Source organism: Panthera pardus, unplaced genomic scaffold (genome assembly GCF_024362965.1).
Source record: "Panthera pardus isolate Hobbes unplaced genomic scaffold, ASM2436296v1 HiC_scaffold_10, whole genome shotgun sequence".
In the NCBI taxonomy this organism is placed as follows: Eukaryota; Metazoa; Chordata; class Mammalia; order Carnivora; family Felidae; genus Panthera; species Panthera pardus.
In genome coordinates this window covers 100,306,843-100,313,337 of record NW_026526655.1, presented here as the reverse complement: position 1 = coordinate 100,313,337, position 6,495 = coordinate 100,306,843, and positions in this window count along the sequence as shown.

Sequence of the window (6,495 nt, the reverse complement as noted above, 5' to 3'; positions counted from 1 at the left end):
GGACTCTTCTTTTATTGCCTAAAGTTTTATTATTGATTTTCTGCTACTTTTTCCTGTGAATATTGATTCTTACTTCCTGAGAAAGAAAGGCCAGGTGCATGGAACATAGGGAAGGAGGGCCTGGGTTAAAGTCTCTGCAATTATTTTGCCCTTGCTGAGAGTTAATGTTCTGGAGACCCTGGACAGACTAAAGCTCATTAAAATTGAATTAGAAGAAAATTGCAATATCTAAAACAAAATAAACGACACAAATTTAAGTATAAAATTAGTAAGTGTTGACGTGTGTATACACCCATGAAATAATCACCACAATGGAGATTGCTAATATTTCCATTACTCTCAAAAGTTTCCTCATGCCCCTTGGTAATCTCCCCTCATCTTCCCCTCTTCCAAGTACCGCCCCCATCCCCCCAACCACGGATAGACTTTCTCTCACTATAGGTTAGTTTACCTTTTCTGGATTTTTATATCAATGTAATCAAATAGTAAGTATTTCATCTTCTCTGGTGAATTTACCTCAGCATTATTATTTTGAGAATTTTTCATGTTGTTGGCTTTATCTATTGACAGTTCAGTCCTTTATCTCTTTGTTTTATTCCATTCTGTGGATATGCTACAGTCTATCAATTTACCTGTTAATGGCAGTTTTTTGTTTTTTGTTTTTTTTTTTCAGTTTGGGGCTATTACAGATAAACCTTGTCTTGTTTTTTTAATTTTTTTTAATATTTGATTTTTAAAAATCAAAAATTAAAATTAAAATTAAAAATTAAAAATCAAAAATTAAAAAAAATTAATGTTTATTTATTTTTGAAGGACAGAGATACAGAGTGTGAGTGGGGGGTGGGCAGAGAGAGAGGGAGACACAGAATCTGAAGCAGGCTCCAGGCTCTGAGCTGTCAGCACAGAGCCCAACGAGGGGCTCGAACCCACAAACCACGAGATCATGACCTGAGCCAAAGTCGGATGCTCAACTGACTGAGCCACCCAGGTGCCCCAAGATTTGATTTTTTTTAAGTAAGATCCACCACACCCAATGTGTGATTCAAACCCACAAACCTCGAGATCAAGAGTCTCAGGCTCCACCAATGGAGATTCCCAGGCCTCCCAAACTTGTTGTGTTTGTTTTCTGTTAAATATTACTATCTTGACAACTCCAATTTCATGTATTTGTCTGTTTTTCGGTTGTTTTTCAAGTGTGTGAGAGGGAGGTGATGTGTGCTAAGTCCAGTCTCTTCTACTTTACTAGGCTAGAAGTGGAACTTACACATAAGATTTTTAAAATCTATCATTGAACAGATGAAACACAATAGTCAGTCAAGTTAATTGTAGAAAGCCCTCATAATTATGCACAGGAGCCCCACAAGGATATGAGACCCCCAAAAGACAGCAAGCAATTGAGCATTATGAGCAAATGAGCTAAGGAAAGAGAGGGGGTCTGTGTGCTTCAAAAGGTAAGAAGGCAGATCACAGGAAGATGAGACAAGGAAATATTTGGTAAAGAAAATTTACCTTGCCACAAAGGCTACTCCAAGGAACAAACCAAAGCACACCTGGTGGAGGGTCCAAAATATCACTACGAGTAGGGTAATAAAGTCACCAAAGTCACAAAAACAGAGAGCAAGTAACAATCTCAGAAAAAACACCTCCTGAAGGGTCAGGCCCTGGACAGTGATTGGCCATCCTTTAATATAGCAGGGCTCGCAGGTGCAGAGCACACAGCAAGCTTTTAAAGCACATAAGAGACAGAAAACTAGCCAAAATGATGAAATGGAACAATTCTCCTCAAAAGAAATTCCAGGAAGTAGTGACAGCTAATGAATAGATCAAAACCGATTTAAGCAATATAACTGAACAAGAGTTTAGAATAATAGTCATAAAATTAATTGCTGGGCTTGAAAAAAAGCATAGAGAACAGCAGAGAATCTATTGCTACAGAGATCAAGGGACTAAAAAATGGACATGATGAATTAAAAAATGCTATAAATGAAGTGAAAAATAAAATGGAGGTGGCCACAGCACGGATTGAAGAGGCAGAGGAGAGAATAGGTGAATTAGAAGATAGAATTATGGAAAAAGAGGAAGCTGAGAATAAGAGAGATAAAAATTCCAGGAGTTCAAGGGGAGAATTAGAGAACTAAGTGATGCAATCAAACGGAACAATGTCCATATCATAGGAATTCCAGAAGAAGAAGAGAGAGAGAAAGGAGCTGAAGGTGTACTTGAACAAATCATAGCTGAGACCTTCCCTAATCTGGGGAAGGAAACAGGCATTGAAATCCAAGAGGCACAGAGAACTCCCTTGAGATGTAACTTGAATCGATCTTCTGTATGACATATCATAGTGAAACTGGCAAAATAGAAGGATAAAGAGAGAATTCTCAAAGCAGCTAGGAATAAACAGGCTCTAACTTACAAAGGGAGACCCATAAGAGTAGTGGCAGACCTATCTACTGAAACTTGGCAGGCCAGAAAGGAATGGCAGGAAATCTTCAATGTGATGAACAGGAAAAATATGCAGCCAAGAATCCTTTACCCAACTAGTCTGTCATTCAAAATAGAAGGAGAGATAAAGGTTTTCCCAAACAAACAAAAACTGAAGGAACTCATCACCGCTAAACCACCCCTATAAAAGATCTTAAGGGGGACTCTGTGAGTGAAATGTTGCAAGGACCACAAAGCACCAGAGACACCACTGCAAGCATGAAACCTACAGATATCACAATGCTCTAAACCCATATCTTTCAATAATAACATTGAATGTAAATGGACTAAACGCTCCAGTCAAAATACATAGGGTATAAGAACGGATAAAAAAACAAGACCCATCTATTTGCTATCTACAAGAGACTCATTTTAGACCTGAGGACACCTTCACATTGAAAGTGAGGGAATGGAGAACTATCTATCATGCTACTGGAAGTCAAAAGAAAGTTGTAGTAGCCATACTTCTATCAGACAAACTAGACTTTAAATTAAAGGCTGTAACAAGAGATGAAGAAGGGCATTATATAATAATTACAGGGTCTATTCATCAGGAAGACCTAACAATTATAAGTGTCTATGCACCAAATTTGGCGGCCCCCAAATATATAAAACAATTACGCACAAACATAAGGAAGCTTATTGACACGAATGTAGTAATTGCAGGGGACTTTAATGCTCCACTTACAACAATGGATAGATCATCTAGACAGAGAATCAATAAAGAAACAAGGGCCTGAATGAAACATTGGATCAGATGGACTTGACAGATATATTTAGAACTCTGCATCCCAAAGCAACAGAATATACTTTCTTCTCCAGTGCACATGGAACATTCTCCAAGACAGATCATATACTGGGTCACAAAACAGCTCTTAATAAGTATAAAAGAATCGAGATCATACCACGCACACTTTCAGACCACAATGCTATGAAGCTTGAAATCAACCACAGGAAAAAGTCTGGAAAACCTCCAAAAGCATGGAAGTTAAAGAACATTCTACTAAAGAACGAATGGGTAAACCAGGCAATTAGAGAAGAAATTTAAAAAAATATATGGAAACAAATGAAAATGAAAATACAACAATCCAAACACTTTGGGATGCAGTGAAGGCAGTCCTGAGAGGAAAATACATTGAAATCCAGACCTATCTCAAGAAACAAGAAAAATCCCAAATACAAAATCTAACAGCACACCTAAAGGAACTGGAAGCAGAACAGCAAAGACACCCAAAGCCCAGCAGAAGAAGAGAAATAATAAAGATCAGAGCAGGAGTAAACAATATAGAATCTAAAAAAACAGTAGAGCAGATCAATGGAACCAAGAATTGTTTTTTTGAAAAAATAAACCAAATTGATAAATCTCTAGCCAGGCTTCTCAAAAAAGAAAAGGGAGAGGACCCAAATAGATAAAATCATGAATGAAAATGGAATTATTACAGCCAATCCCTCAGAAATACAAACTTATCAGGGAATACTATGAAAAATTATATGCCAACAAACTGGACAACCTGGAAGAAATGGACAAATTCCTAAACACCCACACACTTCTAAAACTCAAATGGGAAGAAATAAAACATTTGAACAGACTCATACTAGTAAAGAAATTGGATAAGTTATCAAAAATCTCCCAACAAATAAGAGTCCAGGACCAGATGGCTTCCCTGGGGAATTCTACCAGACATTTAAAGCAGAGATAATACCTATCCTTCTCAAGTTGTTCCAAAAAATAGAAAGGGAAGGATAACTTCCAGACTCATTCTATGAAGCCAGCATTACTTTGATTCCCAAACCAGACAGAGACCCAGCAAAAAAGAGAACTACAGGCCAATATCCCTGATGAATATGGATGCAAAAATTCTCAACAAGATACCAGCAAATTGAATTCAACAGCATACAAAAAGAATTATTCACCATGATCAAGTGGGATTCATTCCTGAACTGCAGGGCTGGTTCAATATTCTCAAATCAATCAATGTGATACATCACATTAATAAAAGAAAAGATAAGAACCATATGATCTTGTCAGTAGATGCAGAAAAAGCATTTGACAAAATACAGCATCCTTTCTTAATAAAAACCCTCAAGAAAGTCGGGATAGAAGGAACATACTTAAACATCATAAAAGCCATTTATGAAAATTCCACAGACAATATGATCCTCAATAGGGAAAAACTGAGAGCTTTCCCCCTGAGATCAGGAACACAACAGGGATGTCCACTCTCACCGCTGTTGTTGAACATAGTGTTGGAAGTTCTAGCATCAGCAATCAGACAGCAAAATGAAATCAAAGGTACAAAAATTGGCAAAGATGAAGTCAAGCTTTCACTTTTTGCAGAGGACATGATATTCTACATGGAAAACCCGACAGACTCCACCCAAAGTCTGCTAGAACTGATACAGGAACTCAGCAGGATACAAAATCAATTACATAAATCAGTTGCATTCTTATACACTAATAATGAAGCAACAGAAAGAGAAATAAAGAATCTGTTCCCATTCATAATTGCACAAAGAATCATAAAAAACCTAGGAATAAACCTAACCAAAGATGTAAAAGATCTGTATGCTGAAAACTATACAAAGCTTATAAAGGAAATTGAAGAAGATACAAAGAAATGGAAAAACATTCCATGCTCATGGATTGGAAGAACAAATATTGTTAATACTACCCAAAGCAATCTACACATTCAATGCAATCCCAATCAAAATTGCACCAGCATTCTTCTCAAAACTAGAACAAGCAATCCTAAAATTTGTATGGAATCACAAAACACCCTGAATAGCCAAATTGAAGAAAACCAAGGCAGGAGGCATCACAATCCCAGACTTGAGCCTTTACTACAAATCTGTAATCATCAAGAAAGTATTGTATTGGCACAAAACCAGACACATAGACCAATGGAATAGAATAGAGACTCCAGAATTGGACCCACAAATGTATGGCCAACTAATCTTTGACAAAGCAGGAAAGAATATCCAATGGAAAAAAGAGAGTCTCTTTAACAAATGGTGCTGGGAGAACTGGACAGCAACATGCAGAAGGATGAAACTAGACCACTTTCTTACACCATTCACAAAAATAAACTCAAAATGCATGAAGGACCTGAATATGAGACAGGAAACCATCAAAACCCTAGAGGAGAAAGCAGGAAAAAACCTCTTTGACCTCAGCCACAGCAATTTCTTACTCAACACATCTCCAAAGGCAAAGGAATTAAAAGCAAAATGAACTATTGGGACCTCATCAAGATAAAGCTTCTGCACTGCAAAGGAAACAATCAACAAAACTGAAAGACAACCGACTGAAAGGGAAAAGACATTTGCAAATGACATATCAGACAAAGGGCTAGTATCCAAAATCTATAAAGAACTCACCAAACTCCACACCCAAAAAACAAATAATCCAGTGAAGATATGGGCAGAAGACATGAATAGACACTTTCCTAAAGAGGACATCCAGATGGCCAACAGGCACATGAAAAGTTGCTCAGTGTCACTCCTCTTCAGGGAAATACAAATCAAAACCACACTGAGATACCACCTCACACCAGTCAGAGTGGCTAAAATGAACAAACCAGGAGACTATAGATGCTGGCAAGGATGTGGAGAAATGGGAACTCTTTTGCACTGTTGATGGGAATGCAAACTGATGCAGCTGCTCTGGAAAACAGTGTGGTGGTTCCTCAAAAAATTAAAAATAGATCTACCCTATGACCCAGCAATAGCACTGCTAGGAAACTACCTAAGGGATACAGGAATGCTGAGACATAGGGGCACTTGTACCCCAATGTTTATAGCAGCACTGTCAACAGTAGTCAAATTATGGAAAGAGCCTAAATGTCCATCAACTGATGAATGGATTAAAAAGTTGTGGTTTATATATACAATGGAATACTACTTGGCAATGAGAAAGAATGAAATCTGGCCATTTGTAGCAACGTGGATGGAACTGGAGAGTACTATGATAAGTGATATAAGTCAGGCAGAGAAAGACAGATATCATATGTTTTC